The sequence below is a fragment of the Lasioglossum baleicum genome, chromosome 13, assembly GCF_051020765.1.
Source record: "Lasioglossum baleicum chromosome 13, iyLasBale1, whole genome shotgun sequence".
In the NCBI taxonomy this organism is placed as follows: Eukaryota; Metazoa; Arthropoda; class Insecta; order Hymenoptera; family Halictidae; genus Lasioglossum; species Lasioglossum baleicum.
Window position 1 is genome coordinate 1,991,187 of NC_134941.1, and position 21,424 is coordinate 2,012,610.

At 34.6% G+C, this 21,424-nt stretch overlaps 1 protein-coding gene across 12 annotated transcripts in view; it reads right to left on the minus strand.

Annotated features, from left to right (window-relative positions):
• Positions 1 to 21,424, minus strand: part of LOC143215469 (lachesin) — a 653,313-nt gene that overhangs the window by 412,962 nt on the left and 218,927 nt on the right. For 8 of the 12 annotated variants that reach the window (XM_076437611.1, XM_076437608.1, XM_076437603.1 and 5 more), the window contains one exon: positions 20,678 to 20,724. The exons of the other annotated variants lie outside the window; for them this stretch is intronic. The gene's annotated coding sequence lies outside the window, so the exon portion shown is untranslated. The remainder of the gene's footprint in view (positions 1 to 20,677; positions 20,725 to 21,424) is intronic. 12 annotated transcript variants of the gene reach the window in all.

The window sequence follows — 21,424 nt, forward strand, 5'->3', positions numbered from 1 at the left end:
AAACGCTTTACGTTTGGACAGTTTTTAACCTTTCACGTACACCCAATACTTTTTCCCTGGATTCTCGCTCGAAACTCATTTTAGTTTTACGCGTTACGGAATTATTTGACGTGAAAAATTTTGCGACGTAAAAAATAACTGATAACATTCCCGATTATAAAGGCCGCCATATCTATAATAATTCCGTTAAATGCGATATTACGAAAAATAGTAAAAAGGAGCAATTGGATACCTGGAGCCAGCGAAAAATACAATAAATTCTGGTTAAAAACCGCAAGCCGTGGGATATTTTATCTGGACGTCACTTTACATTACTAAAAGCAACGGAAATATTCTAATAACGATTGCATACCATTGATTATTCTGCCGCGCGAGAGACATATACACATAAGTGCTCAATAGCAAGTGGAATGATAAAACCGTTTGTCCAACGAGAAGGATCATGATTATCCCTTGCGGAGTACGTACAGGGTGTATAAAAAGTAATGGTCATCCGTCCTAGGGGTGAATCTACACCTCTGGATCGGTGGACATTTGTAAGAGAAACTTGCCGCAAAATTGTTTATAACAAAGAAAATTGTTGTTAAAGTTTTTTTTTACATCAATGCCTTCTACTCATCGAAAAGAGAAAATGTTTGAAAGGAACCATATGTCGCAAACAAATAGTTATTGATATATTAGCTGTTAAAGTTTTTGCAAAATTTGATTGTGTGGAATTATACGTATAGACGAAAGCCTACTACACAGTTCACACGTCCGTGTCGATGAGACAGAACATGATCGTGTACGTGCCTCGAGCTTGGTACGGGTCTAGCGCAGGGTTGCCAGATGCGCGGCGAGCCAGGCCCCTTACGTTTCCGTCCCTCGCCAAGATGCTCCGTTAAGCCTGCCTTCGCTTCCCCCACTCTTACCACTACCGCTGCCGCGTACCGAGCAGGGTTGCCAGATGCGGCCCCTTACGTTTCCGTCCCTCGCCCCCAAACTGCGTTAAGCCTGCCTTCGCTTCCCCCACTCTTACCACTGCCGCTGCCGCGTACCGCGTGGAGCATGCTACCGAGTGGCGCAGAAAACACCGTACGCTTATACAAGCTGATTTGCTTCGGAAAGGTAGCCTATACTGCTATAATGAAATAAATTTATTCGTGTATTGTTAAATAAACACAAATTAAGGTTTGAAAAATGTATATTTGCGACCTGCTAATTACAATCACTGCTATTGCTTTCGCTAGTATTCTATTCTACCTAAAGGTAGGCTACACTGCAATAACGAAATAAATTTATTCGTGTATATAACAATATACAATGTAGCGATTATATTATAAGCGACGATTTTGTACAAAATTTTAATAGCGATATGTACAAAAAAGATAGTATACCGCAAGAATTTGCAAATTATAGAAAGCGAAAGCGAATTTACCAGCGAAAGCGATGATTGTAATTAGCAGGTCGCAAATATACATTTTTCAAACCTTAATTTGTGTTTATTTAACAATACACGAATAAATTTATTTCATTATAGCAGTATAGCCTACCTTTCCGAAGCAAATCAGCTTGTATAAGCGTACGGTGTTTTCTGCGCCACTCGGTAGCATGCTCCACGCGGTACGCGGCAGCGGTAGTGGTAAGAGTGGGTCAAGCGGAGGCAGGCTTAACGCAGCTTGGCGGCGAGAGACGGAAACGTAAGGGGCCGGGTACGCCGTACATCTGGCAACCCTGGTACCGAGCAGGCTTGCCATATTCCGCGCGGTACCAGGCCCCTTACCGCTGCGCCCCTCGCCAAGGTACTACGCTGAGCCCGCCCCACTCTTTCCACTACACTGCATTACACTGATGCGTACCGCGTGGAGCAAGCTAAGTTAGCGGTACGCGTCAGTGTTAGTGGGAAGAGTGGGGCGGGCTCAGCGTAATACCTTGGCGAGGGGCGCAGCGGTAAGGGGCCTGGTACCGCGCGGAATATGGCAATCCTGGTACCGAGTCGGTAGCATGCTCCACGCTGTACGCGGCAGTGGTAGTGGTAAGAGTGGGGGAAGCCAAGGCAGGCTTAACGGAGCATCTAGGCGAGGGACGGAAACGTAATGGGCCTGGCGCGCCGCGCATCTGGCAACCCTGCGCTAGACCCGTACCAAGCTCGAGGCACGCACACGATCATGTTCTGTCTCATCGACACGGACGTGTGAACTGTGTAGTAGGCTTTCGTCTATACGTATAATTCCACACAATCAAATTTTGCAAAAACTTTAACAGCTAATATATCAATAACTATTTGTTTGCGACATATGGCTCCTTTCAAACACTGTCTCTTTTCGATGAGTAGAAGGCGTTGATGTAAAAAAAAACTTTAACAACAATTTTCTTTGTTATAAACAATTTTGCGGCACGTTTCTCTTACAAATGTCCACCGATCCAGAGGTGTAGATTCACCCCTAGGACGGATGACCATTACTTTTTATACACCCTGTACTTTGAACTATTACAAGTAATTGATTGGGTGAAATATAAAACAATAACAGATTAGAAAAATTTCAAAATGTTCTAACGTTGTTTTTAATGCAACGAGATCATTATCGACAATCGAAAATGCTATACATTCAAACATGAAAACTTTGAACATTTTTTTCGTGACTGAAACCACCTTACATATTAAAGATTAAAGTTAAATCATTACAACGACTATATAAAAATTGATATTATAGTAGTACAAGTTACAACATGAAGACACTTTACACGACCGAACTTGTACCCCGTGTTTGTTCCATAAAACGGAGAAAAAAAATCGTACATCAATTTTAAGGAGATGTCGTAAAAAGAAGGCTTCATAGCAGTTTCATTTACGAGAAAAATGTTTGAAAGTTTCTGGAGACTTGAATTTGCAGAATTTCTGAGGAAAAGCGGGTTAAATCTTGTAGAAATATCTTATTGTAAATACAGTGACTCCCACTAATATTCGGAGACTCTTAAAAAAACCATAACTTTTTAATTATTCGAATATACGATTTGAAATTTTTTGAGAAGTTAGAACAATTGGTCTGCTATACACCGTGACAAAACTTTTTCAAAAAAACTGCAAGTTCTCGGAATTGCAGAGAAAATACTGAAAGTTGTATTTCCCAACTTTTTTATGTGGGCTCATATGGGAAATTTAGAAAACACGTTTCGTAGATCTGTATCAATTAAACATAGTCTGAAAATTTCATCGAAATCGGTCGACGTTGTAATGAGCTACAAACGTTTAAAGATGGTAAAAATTGCGGTTTTTCACGATTTTCGGCCTCCAACTTCAGTATGTAATTCTAAGGATTCTTACATCTTTCAGTGCCTGTCGTTTTTTCCCGCATCAACCGATTTTCATGAAACTTTCACAGTGCATATAGTAATTGACACAGAAAACGTATTTTTTTAAATTTCAATATAGGCCCGCATAAAAAAGTAGTACAATGTAACTTTTAGTATTTTCTATACAATTCCGACCAAATGCAACTTTTGAAAAACTTTCTTTTCACATCCTGTAGTAAACTAATTGCTCTAGCTTCCCAAAAAAGTTCAAATGGTTTAGTCCAATACAGTAAATCCTCTATCGACGCAAGAAAGTGCTACACGATGGACGCAAAAAAATATCCCGTCCGCTTAACTGTGCGATTAATTGACGATGAACGTTTCGGGCGAAGAGAGGGCCAGCGTATGGGAAAGAAAGAGACGCGGAGAGTCGCAGTCGCGGTCTCTACACGCGCTGTCCTTCTCTACGTTCGGCTCGGCCTTTAATGCTCAAAAAAATAATGCCCTTCTACGATCGATGCAAACGAACCTCCCCGAGTCTTTTGCGTCGATGGAGGATTAACTGTATTAATATTAATGGGAGTCACTCTACTAGGTTGTTGCATTATGAAATGTCTGACTTTTAGCAATGACATTAAATAAACGCAATTTTGTACCCAATGTATTCTATCTACAAATTTCAAGTTTCCTGATTGTATTACGGTAAAAATAAAATATTATGGTCACTCACGTTTTTCATGTACAAGATTGTTATCTTGCTTTTGTAGTTCTTTTTTACCATCAACGACTAGTAAGTTAATTAATCACCACATTTTGACGAAAAATAATATAAAAGTTATTTTTGCAGACGTAAAAAAGGAATACAAGACAGTCGCGTTTGGTTGACGTTGAAATAAACTTGATTTAAAAGTAAAATTATACATCTAAATTAAAATTGAACATAGGATGTTAAGGATTAGCATTGTACCTCAAAGTTTTATATAATAAACCTATAGATTGTAACAGCATTTCTTGATCGAAACATTTTATAAGAGTCGCATTCTAAAATCGGACATTCCATATGCAACAACCTAATATTTCCCACATGTTTCGAAGTGAATCCGTTCATTTGTACTGAATATATAACTTTTATTCTTGTATTTATAATATTCACTGTGTAACAATAGGATATGTTTAAGCGAAATAAATGATTTATCGGAAAATTTTTGAATATGAATTGTACGTTTGAACAATCGGTCATCGCGATATAATTTTTCGAAGTTACGATCACTGCTCTCGATCCAATCGAAATACTACTTTTTTCAGGCTGGGTAACGCGATACGTTTCTGTGAACGGATTACCAATCACACGGCGCACCATTTATCGTTCAGTTAAAAATTTCATTCGCCGGCGAAACATTTATACGTCATTCGATCGGTCAATAAAGTTTCCGGTACTCGCGGTGACAAGTAGCGCACAGCCGAATCTGACCCGAATCGAACATGTAATGATAGATCGGTGAAAATATAAAATGAATTAATATTTCAGTTTAATCAAGTTTAAGCATTGCGAAATAAAACGTACCTCCGGCACCTAAAATATGAATAAGTCATCATTTCCATAGGTCGCGAGGACTTATGAAAGCTCCATCATTTCCTGCAAATATGATGGGAAAGTTATAAAAAAAATATTAAAAATACAAATGAAGTGGAGAGCGCACGGAGCGGGAAATTGGATGTCGAAACAAATGCATGAAATGCAAAAATTCAAACGTTATTTCGAAGCTGGAAGTCGATATTTATATTACATGTGAAATAAAGTTATTAAAAATATTATTTAACCGTTTAGGATTAACAGGGTGGTTAGCCCGCTAGTAAAAGTCTCGATAATAATTAAAAATGAATATAATTTTTCAGAAATATAAATGCTTATTACATTAAAAATCTTCTTTTTAATGGTAGATATTTCAAAGAGCATGATTTCACTGTTCACTGTTTCACGACGCTTTTCGTCGTAATTTTTATTCGTTTCAAAAGTTGTTTTAAAACAACTTTTCACATACAACAATAAAAACCATAGATTATTCATTTTAATAAGAAAAATGCCACAAATAAGTTGGCAAAAGTCCCATAAAAAAAATCTTGACAAATAAAAAAGTTTTGTAATTGCATTTAGTATATATTATGTATATATAAAATAATAATAATTATAAAAGTAGAATGTTATTTCATGCCACTTTCTTAAAATTTGTCTGTAAAAGTTTAATTACATTTCTCAGTTATACATTTTGGTCTATACATATTTGGTCTTTATAGTATACATGCATGTGAAAATACTCTTTAATCACACAATATTGCGTAAAATAATTTCTTGTTTGAAAATATTAGTAAAATATCCACTGCTTCCTTGCAGCGAATTTTTCGTTTTTATTGGTTAGAGATTCTGTAGTGATTCTGTTGTTCTACAAAAACTTTTGATTTTGTATTACTTAAAATAATTTTAATTTAAAAAGAAAATAAACGTACACGTTAAGATTGTTTGGAGATAATTGCTTTGTATAATAGTGAGCTGTGACTGCTTTCATAGTTTTTGAGCGAGTATGATTACTAGACTCCGGATTTCATGCATTTATTACAAAAATGTACAAGTGCAATTTAAAACAGTGAAAATATTAAAAGATTTTGAGAGTATTAATATATTATTTTCATCACATTAAAATTATTAATGAAGAATATAAATTTATATTTAGTTCTTGCGTCTTGTGCAATTGATGCACAAACCTTTTATTCCGGAGTCTAATGATTATTTATATAAATTTATAAATTTATTTGCGACTTGAGTTTGAGAGAGGTTACGTTAACCTACAGCGTCCTTAGGGGACTTCAGACCTACTAATTGGTTTTCATCGTAAAGGAAAAGAGATATCCGACGATTTTCCTCTTTCCCGTAGTATAAGTATAGGAAGCCTCTTGTTCAGGATAAAGCGCATGTGGAAACTTTGACGGTCATGGTTTTCCTTGGGGACCAGTACGAACGGACCACGGCTCTACCTCGTATTCTGTCGACACACTAGACCGGTGTTTTAAAATACTGTCATTCTTAGTTGAAATGTATTTAGCTGACGTCGAGAGAGTTATGAATTTTAGAAGAAAAAAGGACAGAGATTATGTTGTTGAATCTAGTGACAGGTAGAATTCCCCTAGTGCTGGACGCTTAAGGTTTTTCTTAAATAAATAAGTTTAGTCTTTTTAGTCTACATTTTTTATTTATAACTAACAATACTTAGAAATCAAATTAAAGGTACAAGGATGTACAATCACTTTTTATTTTCATTTTTATAAATAAACAATACTAGAAATCCAATTAAAAGAACAAGGACGTACAATCACTTTTTATTTTTACTTTTATAAATCAATAATACTAGAAATCCAATTAAAGGAACAAGGATGTACAATCACTTTTTATTTTCATTTTTATAAATTAACAATACTAGAAATCCAATTAAAGGAACAAGGACGTACAATCACTTTTTATCTTTACTTTTATAAATCAACAATACTAGAAATCCAATTAAAGGAACAAGGATGTACAATCACTTTTTATTTTTATTTTTATAAATCAACAATACTAGAAATCCAATTAAAGGAACAAGGATGTACAATCACTTTTTACGAAATTGTCACCATTTAAATATAGAGAATTTTTTTGAAAATCAGGTATTTAGTGTTCAAATATTTCTTGGATCCACTGTATGCAGGTAAATCTGAAGGCAAAACTTTAATTTTCGAAGATCAAGGTCATTTCAAGGTCGTTATTATACATATCTGAATGTATTTTTCGATCAGTTACACGGTGCAATAAAATAAAAATGTAAGTTACGTATCAAAAAACATCGATGACCTTGATAACTCCGAAAAAAATGACCTTCGGAAAAAATATTCGTGCCAGATATTTGGTCCATTGACACCATGCACATTACGTAACAAATATTTTTTGCATCACGATAACCTGAAGAGATATTTAGGTGTCCTGTTTTAGACGAAACGCCCTGTATATGTATAATATTCAGTTAAATAAGTCTAACTCTCGAGAATCTAGTAATAGCCGATTCTTGTGCCAACAGTAAGAGTGTATGTAGTATATGACATGGTTCCATTAAATCCTGATCCAGTTACAAACTTTCCAAGAACGGAATAACATTAGCCTATCTGATTTTGCACAAGCATGAATCCGACTGTAGAATAAATTGCTTGTCAGCAGCTAATTTTTTACTAGTGCACTTGTACAGTGAGAAAACCCTGGGCCAACGGTACTCTTATCTATCCGCTGTAGTCGCAGATGTATTCTGTGCAAGAATCCTCGCGTTACCCAACACCTACATCACTTTCTCGAACAGTTGAATCTAAGCCAACCACTCATTTAAATGTATTTGTCCCACCGACATCCTTGAGCAACACTTTGTCTCGAAATCATGGTCCAACTTTAACCCCTTGCCCTACAATATCGTATCTGACTCGTGATGAAGATGCTGAACAGAGCCTAATAAAAGATAGCACATCATCTATTTTTCCTCATTTGCGCGACATCTAATCTTTCGTTGGATATATCTGATATTCCGAGTATGTACATCTAAACGTCCACGAAGAAGTTTGTCTGAATGACTGTTTAAAATTTTGGCAATGGAATTAAGAAATATTTGTCAAAGTTATCTCTCTCTCTCCCGTGTTTATTGCCCAAAGTTAGTTTCCGAAATTATTATGCAACATAGTGGGGATAGGCCTACAGGGGATACCACAGAAAAAAAATGCATTGACAATAGTACCTCCATGGCAGTGATGCTAGATGCGGGGAGTCACGGTGAAATGAAGAACCCCCTCTCTGATGATGGGGAATGAGTGGGGCGAATGGGAGACACGTTGCACGTGCGCGATGGGGTCCGTGGAGTGTGCGCCTGCGCACGGTGCTGGAATGGAATAGTGGAAGGGGTAAGGAGAAGAGTACGGGACCTCTGTTTGGAGCTCATTATAGCATCACTGCTCCATGGTAATGTGGAAACCTATTGATATGGGTGTCGCCCTAATGCGCCACGCGCATTTCATAAGATCTGGTATAAGTACGGGCCTGAGGACTATGGCCGTTACGGGGAGCGAGACGTGCGGTCGGAAAAGGAGGCGGCGCGAGCCGCGAACGGCCTGAAAAGTCTCCTACGTGCCGACCACTGCATTAAACTGAAGAACACGAATAGGTAATTATACAGAAAAGTACTGCCCACTCCGATTTTGATAAAATTTAAATATGTTATAGATATTGACATTTTGAACAACTTTTTCCTTTTCCAATATAGGGGGGTCGCTTTTAGTTTTCGAGATATTTGCAAAAAACTATCGCGAATACTGTATTGAATTTTTCGTATTCCTGCACGCTCCGCTGCAACGTAAACCTGTTTCGGTGCGGCGTTTGTTTACATTTTGACTGTAGAGATGAGGTAGAAAACGGGAGGGTGGAAAGAACCGGCCTGACACCACACACACCCACCCAGTGCTTAACACGCATCCAGTGTTTCTAAAAAGAAGGTTTTCGTTAAGAAATTAACATTTGCGCAAATTTTCAATATTATATTCGTAATCAGCACGTGAAAATACGTAAGAATCTAGAGTATAATTTAAAATCAGTGGGTGCGTGTGAAACACTGGGTGGGTGTGTGTGGTGTCAGGCTGGCCCTTTCCGCCCCCCCCTGTTTTCTCTCTTATCTCTAAAGCGTCAAAATGTAAACAACCGTCGCACCGAAACAGATTTACGTTGCAGCGCAGCGTGCAGGAATACCAAAAATTCAATACAGTATTCGCGATAGTTTTTTTCAAATATGCGACCCCCCTATATTGGAAAAGGAAAAAGCTGTTCAGAATGTGTTGCTGGATAACATATTTAAATTTCATCAAAATCGGAGTGGGCAGTACTTTTCTGTATAATTACCCACGAATATTTTAATATTTCAACATATTCTGACATGCCTGTACATACGTACAATGTACTGAATATCATCATAGAATTTAATTTGTCCCATAATAATAGTAGCAAAAGAAAATAAATATAGAACGCAACATTTATTATAATTTTTATTTTGAGTGTTCAGATAGTTTCTGATTAATGATTAGTAATTGTACAATAATTTCGTTACTGCATTTTAAACTTGCAGGTAGGATCCCTTGGCTACGAAGCATTGCTTTCCCTATATGCGTGAGCTTAAAATTATTGGAGCCATCGTTCTTCATTGCTTCCAGCATAACTTATTTCTTTTATCATACTTTTATAATGGGTTGATATTCAACTGATATAAAACAATTGACTTCGATCAGCGGATGAAATTATAATAATTAGGTTAACCTAAAAATTGAAAGATGTGTCAAAACAAATGACAGATGTCATGAAGCATTGATTTTGATTGAAGGCTTCCCGATTTTGTGCTACAACACATAACTTACAGCTGCATTCGCCAATAATTCCCGTTTAAATATTCACTTGCTACTATTATTATGGGACAGAGGGAGTACAATTTCATCACTTGACGTTCCGATTATGAGTAAATCGAGTTTGAAAATTCAGCGAATGCGTGTGCTATTAGATACGAATCGTCTGATGTGTCTGACCATGACCTACCGATTCTACTACTTTGTTATATAATATTAAAGCACGCGATCCTGACGGAGTTTTTAACTAGTTCTTCTCGAAAAGAATGCGTCCAACAAGAAAATGTTATTTTTTAGTTTCGTCTCACTTTTGCGTGTAGAATTGCCTCCTACTCAGTTGTTTATTGTATGAGGGACCCCCTGTATACCTTTTAAATGAATGTAAAGGACACATTTTGGAATGCGGTTAAGCTAAACGATTGCGTCGGCAATTAATGTCGTAAATTTCTATTGCATAACTATTTCATTCTGGCAAAATTATTTAGCTCTGCGGCTTTCGGAGCAGCTACAACGCTAATTAATGGAAACATTATAATTGTATGATATGAAAAGTCGGTAATTCATAGCGTAATGGCAACCCGTTCCCTGACTTTCATAGGGAATAATTAAATTCGTGAATGATCGCTATTCGTATACTTTATCACAATTTGTAACATTACCAATATTTGTAACAATTACAATGCAACACATTATATTTATTGAAACGTGTACATATTTGTATTATGAATTCTCTCTCTCTCTCGCTACCTGTTGTATTCCAAACGGAATAACGGACCTCGACATGCAATTTGATCAGAAAAAATCATTATTTCATTCAATTAGAGTCAATACTATATACTATATTCTCAATTTTAAGCTATGAACATTATAAATACTAATTTAAACAATATTTTCATTGTTACTATCTTCAAATCTGCAAGTTTTCTCAAGAAATTTTTACGTGAGCATATTAAAGATCCTCCAACGGATATTCTTATGTAAAATTCATCGTGAACTCGTGTGAATTCCTTTTTAATCATCGTTGAATCAGAAAAATAGCTAAAAATAAGCATCGCCATAGAGTATTTTTCGAAGGATAAAAATATGCATATATCAATAAATTTTACATGTACTTTACAGTTAAAAGAATGCCTTTATTATTACGTTTTTATATTGGTTAGAATTGTTATTTGCATATATGCATATGATGTTAAAATGTGAGATAATTCTCAATAAAATCTGTGAATTTATTTTTATGTTGACATTTAACCTGTAGATATAACAATCAATAACCTAATTTGAACTATTTTTTAAGTTAATGTCGATTTCGGAATTTCATGTATGGTGTGTCGAAAGGGATTAACTTTTGAATATTCAATCTTATTATAAAGAAGTTGGATCAATATGTTCATATCTCATGCGTAATTGATGTTGTAGACATGCTCTTTTCAAATTCGAATTCGTGTAACAAAAAAGGATATTTTAGTTATTTCTAATCCAGCTGTTATTAATTTTGACACTTATTTGAATATGAATATTTACTGCCATACACCGAGGTTATTATATCACTCAATATTTTAATGAACATTACATAACAAACAGTTACAACATTAAATTACATTACAACATTAGAAACAGTACATTGACCTTTTTAATCAAAACATATTAGACGAAGTCATAGAATTTATTAACTTCCCGATTCATAGGGAAGTTACTGTAATGACCCCAAAAATCGAAAATTGATTTTCTAGCAGATCTTCACGTTTCAAGGTCTTTGGTGGCATTTTAGACTATTTTCAGCAAAATGTTTGTGTGTGTGTGCGCGCGCGCGCATATGCGTATGTATGTCCGTGCGTATGGTAACAAATTTTTTGTTAACGTTTTCTGAAAAAGTAACAATGCGATCAGAATGGTGAATGATGCAATCGATGTGCCCCGCTGTAACTTAGAGCTGATTAGATTTTAGTCCACTTTGTTCCAGTAGTTTTTTAGTTTTCTTAGTTTTTTTCGAAAGAAGTTCATTCGACAATGCAATTTATACGAGAGAACGGAAAGTTTCCACCGAAGAAACAAACGTAATTACACAAAAAATTTTTTTTTCGATTTTAAAAAAAATTTTTTTTGTACCCTACGATGATGTTTCCGCTTACAATAATCGAAAATTATCCCAATGCAAGCGTGAGTTAATCATCTCTACTCCCGAGAATACATTTTCAAAGAATATCGATGAAAGAACAAAAAAAAATTTAAACTTTAGTCCATCAGAGTCCATAACTGTGTCGCGCATCTCGGAAGTCGGTGAGGTGGCGCTGGGTGGTGGGCTGTACATAAGCTGTACATTGGGAAGGGGGCGGATGGAGTGGGAGATGCGCAAGAACGAACGAAAACCGGTTCGTCCGCAATTATGGACTCTGATGGAACCGACTTTATATTACAATCTTTACAAAAACAATCAGTTCAAAACGAATTATTAACTGAGATTAAATTGAAAATTAATATAAACTATATGATAATTATTAATAACATTGATGTTGAAAACGGATTGGTTAATGGAGCACACACACACACACATACACACACATGCGGAATATTACAATTTATTACTTTTCAAGAAAATACTAAAATTCCGTCTATATTGTGGTTAGATTTTCAATTGACCAAAGTAGGAGTGAAAGTAAGAACTCGTTATCGTGATTATATGAAAAATCCAAATATTGATCAAAATTTAACACCAATAATAAAAATATCGAGTAAAGTAAATATGTCGAGTGAGGAAAAATATCAAATCACACGTAGTCAATTTCCAGTGGTTCCTGCTGAAGCGATTACGATTCCTAAAAGTCAGGGATAAACATACGAGAAAGTATGTTTGGATTTTAAAAAATCAGAAAGGCGAACTTTACAAATGTTGTATGTAGCACTGAGCAGTGTTTCAAAATTGAGCGCGGTTTATATATTTTGGGACAATTTAAATTAACAGTATCAAAGAAAACCAAGATCAATACTGCAAACCCGGATAATGATGAGTTGTATCGTTTGCGAAAAACTAATTAAGACAATTTATTTTGCAACATTAGTATGCTATAACAAGAAACCAAGCGAGCAACGAGCCTACGATGTTGGTTTAATGCGACGCCATATAGCAAACATTCTGATAAGTAGAAAACTATTGAATTTCCCTGAAAACGTATAATCTTCTTAAAACGTACACTTAATAATGATAATAGTATACTACAACTAACTAATCGGGAACTTCTTTGTGTGACTCTGGGAGAGTCACACACCAAATAACATCCGTACCACTAACCCTCTCGCGAGCTCGCAATGCGAGCGAGCTACGACAACCCTACTCGCGAAGCGGGCGAGCAACAACACCCCTCTAGTTTATATTTAAATTGACGTAGAATATTGACATTGAAGTAATAACGTGTCAACTGCGGCTAACATGATGTAAATATTTTATAATAAAATAAAGTGTGGAAAAAATACATTTTATAAATATATCCCAGAAAGATGAATGTTTTTCAATTGAAATTAACGTTGCTTTTAAGGTTCCATCATTATTTTTTTCTGTAAAGTGTTTGTTTCATTGTTTAACATGAATCTGCTTTTTGAGTATATTTAAAAAAAATATATATGTCAAGTTACATCAAACACTATAGAACATTACATCCAAAATACTTTCTATGCGTTTATGAAGAAATTAACTGCACGAGATATAAAACAGTGAAAAATATAGAAAATCTAACAATATTGTTATGTTGTTTCCAACGTAAAAAGACTATTAAGGGTTGAAATGAATTTTTATTTAACTACTGCTTTCCACAATCGATTCAGAATATTTTTATTTTGCATAAGATCCGCCTAGTTATGTATAAACATTTTTAAGATTTTATGCAAGTAACAAGATATGCAATAAATTGTCTATTCAAGGCGACCAAATGTGTACCTGCAACACAACACGCGGCGCAGCGAATAATACCAGATATCGATTCACCATACTAGTCGTGACAATCTTGTTTCCTGCTTCGCAGTTTTAAAAAAAGGTTCGGGTTCAATCTGCACGTGTGATCTTCCGAAATCTTTATCGACGCAGCCATTTTCACATTTCACCCTAACTTGTTTTACGCAGAACGGACGATACGTTTTTTCATAGTTTGTTTGTTTCCCCGTTCCTGTCATCCTGTACTGTCACAGATTGCAAAAAACGTTATATCCTCTTCGAAAATTATGACATAACGTAAGCTGCCGGGATTTAAACGTTTTTAATCTGCCCAATAATTCGGTTCGATAAGATTTGTCGGTTCGTTTGCATTCTAAATGATTTTTTCAAATCCATGAAACACGAGAAATACAGTACGAAACGTTGAATTAAACTTGTATTAAACATTGTACACCTCGTTCTGCAGTCACAGAAATTGCTAAACTTCTGCTTCATTGAACTCAATTTTCTCGTGTTTAAGAAACTTGACAGATTGTCACTTGCGGCCTCATCAAGAAGTTTCTTCACGTCACACGCAGTTTCTGAGTATCCGTCCGAAACTTAGATGCTTTTTCCATAGAAGTTTGGACATTTCGTTAAATATTGCGAAAAATACGGTACCTGATATTTAGGAATCATTAATGTCGCCATCTCCGGACACAGGGGGTGGAAAAACCAAATAAGGGATTTCTTAAAATATAAGGCGTTTTGACTTCATTTCAACGCTAACTTTTCAGAGTTTTTGGGGTGTCCCAACTTATACTGTGTTATATTGTGCCCTTTCTCCTATAAATTGTGATGAATTTTAGAATGAAGTTTGGATCCTGTAGGATCAATGGTTCAGGAGTTATTGTTCCTTAAAGTTGAGCAATCTGCAGTGTTTTTGACAGGTAAGGGCGCCGCCATATTGGTTTGTAGCGACGATCGCGACCCGCTTACCGAGCAGAAACGCTAGATAACAGCACGGGCATTTAAAAAAATTCTTTACACAGTTTGGTAGACAATAATACCATGGAACTTTCAGTGCAATGTTTTTTAATATCATTTGTCTGTTTTCCAGATATTTCACGCGATTAGGGAAAATATTGAAATCTTTTCAAGGGCTGATTTCACCCCTTCAATGCGAGAAGTTTCACGAAAAAATAGTATTGTATTAGGCATAATAACTTACTCTGCTTGTGTGCAAAGTTTCATAATTTTTTTAATTTAGGAGTTCGATAGTCCCTTGTAAGTACCTAATTGTCATTCACAGATTGAAATCGATCACTCTGTAGTTCTTCTTATGAATATTTACAGATCATAGATGAAACGTGATCTGTTATCGAAACTGTGCATTGTGCATATAGTAGTCAATCATATTTGTCCAGTTAGCGTACAGTTTTATGAAAGGTGATTCGTAATTACGGGTCGAATGAAGCTCGTAAACGGACAAGTTTTGTCAGAGGCGCGTTGCGAGACACATTAATGCAATTCCCTCGTTATCCTGTTCAGCCGTCTCTCCTGTTTCGTCGAACTCCGCGTGGAATGCGGAACATTTTTAGCTCGTGTAGGGGCACAGAGAGACTTAAATTGCGGTACGATCGTAGAAAAACAAATCGCGTTACACTGATTATCTGTGACGAGATGTAATAGTAAACTGAACCTTCGAAACGAATACTCACATACGACGAAAGCTCTAATTCAATCGAAATAGACAGACTCGCATACTACAATATAAATATTAGTAATAGAAACAGTTCGTTTTCTGATAATTGGATACTTTCGGATCATTTTTCACGGCAATTCGATTTAAATTGATATGGATTTAATGCCTGATAAAATTGATCGTAAAAAGCACATAAAGCGCTGGTATCGATACTCGTGCGAAGTACACATGAAAGTAACATAAAGACATATTAGACAACTATAGGTATTCGAAAATACGTTATATAGTAGTCACGTTCGGATCTTTCTGATTTATGTTCCAAGTTTATAACTCTGCACCTTTATTTACGTTTACCTTCATTTCGTCAGTTATTTCCTCATACAGTCGAGTCGGGAAGTAAGTTAATGATTGGTGATATGTAGGCAAATGAATATGATGAATGAAATCAAATTATTGTATTGTTTTTATTTAGAAGGTGCAAGTAAATAAACAAATATATTACTAGAACATACATATATTACCACTAGACTGCGGATCTTTATGCATTTTCCAATTTTTTTAGACAAATTTTAAGAAAGTGGAATGAAATAAAATCCAATTTTCAATGGGAACAGCCTTTGTAGATCTGAAACACATAAAAATTGTACAAAATTCTATCGTATTTTATATTCGAGCTTTTTTTGAAAATTTTCGCAAGCCGTAAATACATAAAGATCCGCAGTCTAATTATATCGCTATCAAAGATTAAACATATGTCATATTCAGTTGCCTGCGTACACCAATCGTTAACTTACACTTTCCGACTCGATTTCTTTTAAATTTTTCACAGCGATACTGTCTGTTCCCATTGTTTTCTTTCAAGGCTTCGCGTGGATTTCTGTATCCTTGGAGCTCGTTTACTATTCCATTCTTCACGAATCTCTGCGCTTTCTTCTTTATTTCTTTATCACTTCCTCTGAATGTTTTACTGTATGTTTTTCTTTTCGTTCCTGTTTTTGTTAGTACGTCATTTCGTTGTCTTCTCACTTTCAGTGCTCCTTCCTTTTTAAGAGCTAACATTTTCTGATTCACTAGCATGCCTTCCATCCACCCTGCATACAGGGTGTCCCAGTAAGTAACTTTTTAACAACAAATATATCTAACAAATATAAATGCTACGCCTGTCTTTTTAAATGAAATAAAATTTGATTCGTCTGTAATTAATAGTTAAGTATTAAAATAAATGTAACCATACAAAAAAAGTCTAACAAGTATGATTGTTACGCCTGTCTTTTTAAATGAAATAAAATTTTATTCGTTTGTAATCAATATTTAAGCATGAAAATAATGTAGTCATACAAAAAATATAAATTCTCTTTCCACTTCTACGATATTTTTGGGGACAAAGACGTTTTATAGTAATCATTGTAACTGTAAAGAAAATGATACGGAAAGGGGTTAAAAATTTATTAATGGAAAACACGAACCAATCAGAACGCTGGTAGAGCAGGCGGATGCCGCCTCGGTGACAGGTCTCGCTGAGCGTGACGTTGACATTTCATACCCATTAGAATGTAAATTAAATTTGACATAAGTGTTCAATCTTGATGTTTCATGTATTTCGATAGGCTTTAGCAGTTTGCGAACTATGTGCTACATTCGCGCGGACACTACTACTATAGAAATATCGCCTACTTGAGGACAAATATTAATTCATTTACTGTTAATGTTAATGTTTGTTTCGCAAAACTGTCTAAATGTGCTCCTAGTGTTGTGTTTATTTACTTACAGCTACTATAAAATACAATATGATAAAATAATACAGTTAAATACACTCGAAGCTATTTTAACCCCTTGCCCTACGATTTATTTTACGGTTTCAGTGATTAGAACTTTCTTTGTAGTTCTTAATTTCCTAAAAAAGGAAAAAATTTATATCTATTGTATGCCTACACATGTTCTCCAATAACTATACATTAACGAAACCACAATAGAATTTCATCTCGGTTTAATGGAAATTATAATAATAACATACATATTTATTAGACACTGTTCAGAATTTTCATCACGAGTCTGACACGATATTGCAGAGTGTAGAGCAAGGGTTTAACTCGAAAATTATTAAAATTCCCTATGATTTTTGAAATTTTGTGGATATGAAATTGATACAATACCTTCGTACAACACCTAAATGTTTAGTAACTGATTATGTACCGATATATTTAATAATGTTAACATACAAGTATTAAGATGAAATTTATTTCTGAAAGCGCTTTTATGAATTTAACCAAACTTATTATTAAATATATTATCTTATATTTTATGTTTTATACTTATATGCTAAATTAATATAAAATCTGTATAGTTTATTTGATTGTACCATTGACATCATACTTTCAATACAGAAATCGACGAAAGAAGAAGAATTGGCAGAAAGACTGAGAGTCACCAGACAAGATTTACGTAAATACATAAAATGTAATAAAATCTTGAATTTGGAGAAAAAAGGGGAAAGAACTTATTTGCCCACCTAATATTTGATTTTTCTCTTACATAAGAAAATAATCGCACTTTTCATTTATTTATTACTGTCTCGAGGATTCTTGAGACTAATATTATGGTTACGCAGAACGTATTTGTGGCGGCAAATTTAAAATATCCAAATGTGTGCCTCGATCTCTCCTGCATAACTCGAATGATTTTGGCTTGATTATTATTTCCATAATTTAACCGTAATTGTTACTCAATGCGGGTTAGTAAATTCTTCAACAATCAGTACCTAATTAGCTGCAACCAATTTCCTTTAATCACTGCCGTTTGAGACGATCAATCGCATAATTACAATTTTCAGATGAATCACATCGCGGAATAATGGGAGGGCTTATTGGTGGACTATTGCATCGGATGAAGCGCGTTGACCCGCATAATTTTAACGGTATTGATTGTGTCTGTCGGTTAGTATTCGTAAACAGGACAAAAAAAAGTTGGAAACGCCAATTATCTCGGGAATGATGTTTCATTATTGAACGCTTTTTCAAATAAGACTGGTATTTAATTGTTTAATTCAAATAAGTTTACCTGTTAAATACCAGCGCCGTGGTATGCTCGTTGTTGAATATTTTCACTGTGTTCGCGCGTTGCGAATTCATTAGTTGTTTTTATTCTGCGTTGCTTTGAGACCAATCGAATGCGTACAAGTCTCTCACTTGTTATTCTGTTATGCGAAAAATGAGACCCCAATAACTGATTAAATCTAAATATATTATAAGTAGACAGTTTCAATATTTAAATGATAATCTTTTAGTATCTTCGCAGACGCATGCGTAGAGGTCACATAAAGTTGACATGTGTGTGTGTGTGTGTGTATTTTTTTAATGTAATACTCCAATCGAGTAATCATTTTTTGGCATAAATAGTTCAATACTTGTAGCAAAGAATACCCAGCTGTACACCAAATTGTGGCCTCCTCAAAACCATTCACTTCTTATCCAAACTATTTTTTTTATATAATTTTTTTAACACTTGTATATGTATGTGCGAAGTACGACATACAACAATCCAATATTTGGGACAATTAAATTAATGAAGAAACTTTTATGAGAAGTTCCACACTAAGAATTCCTATGAATACGGTAGTTGTAAAGTTATTTCAAAGTATCTGATCTAATCGAGTTTAAAATAAAGATTCAGTGATATAGATACATAAATATAAAGTCACAATTGTTAAAATACTAAGATCAGGAGAAGAGACCTAACCTAATTAAAAAATGTATCGATTACTGTATACGTAATAAGAATGTTGTGTATCCAATTAAATGGTAACGACTTCTGTTTATAGCGGTTTCTCAGTGCTGCAGTGGTTCGTTCATTTCACAGTAAATTAAGTATAATTACTGGCAATTACCCCATTTCGTTGCTATTTAATTAGCATAAGTTTGTTTGCAAGATTTACCACGATTCCGACAGTTAAAACTCTTGGGAAGTGTTCACTCTCGGCTAAATTATAGTACATATATTTAAGTGTACCAACTAGCCAGTAATCTCGTAGCGTGAAGACTGAAAAGTTTGCACGCCTCAAACGGAACTTGATAGTAAAATGAATGACAACAGCGACATGTTTGTGGAAGTATGGATAAGAAATTATAGCTGAAAGTTTCGTCTTAATTTCATACGATACATACCACAGGTACATATATGTATACAGCACAGAGTAGGGCAATAATCAAATAATATTTAAAAATGACTTCAGTCCTGTTTCAAACATAACACCTTATTCTTTGAGCATTACTAAAATTGTTTAATAAAGATACAAATTAAGACTTTTGTTCATACCACGTCTGCAGATTTCAAAATTTATCAAATTTCATCCAAGTCAACGATTACGTCTTTTTTAATAAAATCTCACAACACTTTATTCCTTTTCCCTTTTAAAATATTTTTACCGTAGTTTTGATTGAATACAGTGTGCTGTACTTATCTGTTAACTTTTATTGTGTAAGTATGACTAAAATATAGTATTATGACGATATAGTTAATATGCCGTTTAGATTAGATGTTTTCTATCACTATTTTTATCCAATCCGAAACGATTAAAAAGAGTTCCATGTCGCAAAGAACGTGTAAATTTGTAAACGCGTCAGTTGAATTTCGCTGACAGGCAAACATTGCGCCAGTATTCAAGCATCTGACGGATACGTTAGACGCATGGACCTGACACTGAAAGGAAATGGCACCTTAACATATGGGGCGTATTGTATAGAAGGCATTGACACATCACATAGGTTATGTGCTTTGGCCACGCTCCTGTTGAAAATGGGACGTATTTCCAATTTCCAATGTATTGGCAGTCTTTACAAAATAAATTTTAAAATGTTTCAATAAACATATTTTTTCAATCAGTAATGACTAGCTTTTTATGTCGTGATAGTAGCAACATTTTAACCTAACTACCTTCGAATACATGATACTTGATTTTATGTTTCTTCTATGCAATTAATAATTGACTTGCGATATATCAATAGCTTTCTATATCCATGTGAACGATAATTGTTACGTTACTATTTGTTTGAAGACATACAATTACTAATTAATTTCAATCAGGAATGACTAGCTTTGTATCTCGTGAAAGTAGCAACATTTCAACCTAGCTACCTTCTAATACATGATACTTAATTTTATGGTTCTTCTATGCAATTAATAATTGACTTCCGATGTCTTAATAGCTTTCTACATCCATCTGAACAATAATTTTCATATTATTATTTGTTTGAAGATTATACATACAATTATCATAGAAATCAACGATAATAACCAATAATAACCAATTGAAGTTCAAATAAACTAACGGTAGAACATTTTTTAGAAACACTCACTCAATCTTCACAATGTACTCTCCCTAGATATACACATCAGCGTGTACCTAAAACAAACGAAAAAATACGATTTAAATTTAACAATATAAATATTCAGAAATTAATTATAGTCACATACAAAATCATTTATGCGATTTTAACCCTAAGAATGTACAAAATATTTACAATACCTATCTGAATGTATATTTAAATAGTTCGTGCCCGATTTGAAAATAAAATTCAATGGTTGAATTTTAAGGATTGGTTAAGGGGTTGGTTAAATTAAAATTAAATAACAGTTAAATTTTCTACAATTATAATAAAGTTGTATTCTTTAAAATTTAACCATTGACTTTTATTTTCAAATCGGGCACGAACTTATACAATCATCTAATATTTATAATAAACATAATTAGTCTAACTAACACAAAACTAAAAGGGAAACTTCTAATTGTTAGAGAAATAGAGAAATGTGGAAATAACTATTAATAGCGGCATCCAACTGGAATTAATAAATAAGGCTGAAATTTGCGAAATATGTCGGTAAACATATTATTAATAGTAGTTGAAGAATATTAGTGGTTTATAAGTGAAGAATATTGTTTTAACATAATATCAGGGGGGGGGGGGCAAGGCCAAGTACCCCTATGCTATATACTTTCTGAATATTTAGTTTCTCATCATTACCTACTCGAATTCTCTATATTTCAAACATCAAAATAAAATAATCACTTACATCGTCACAGTTAAATACACGGTTACGGTTAT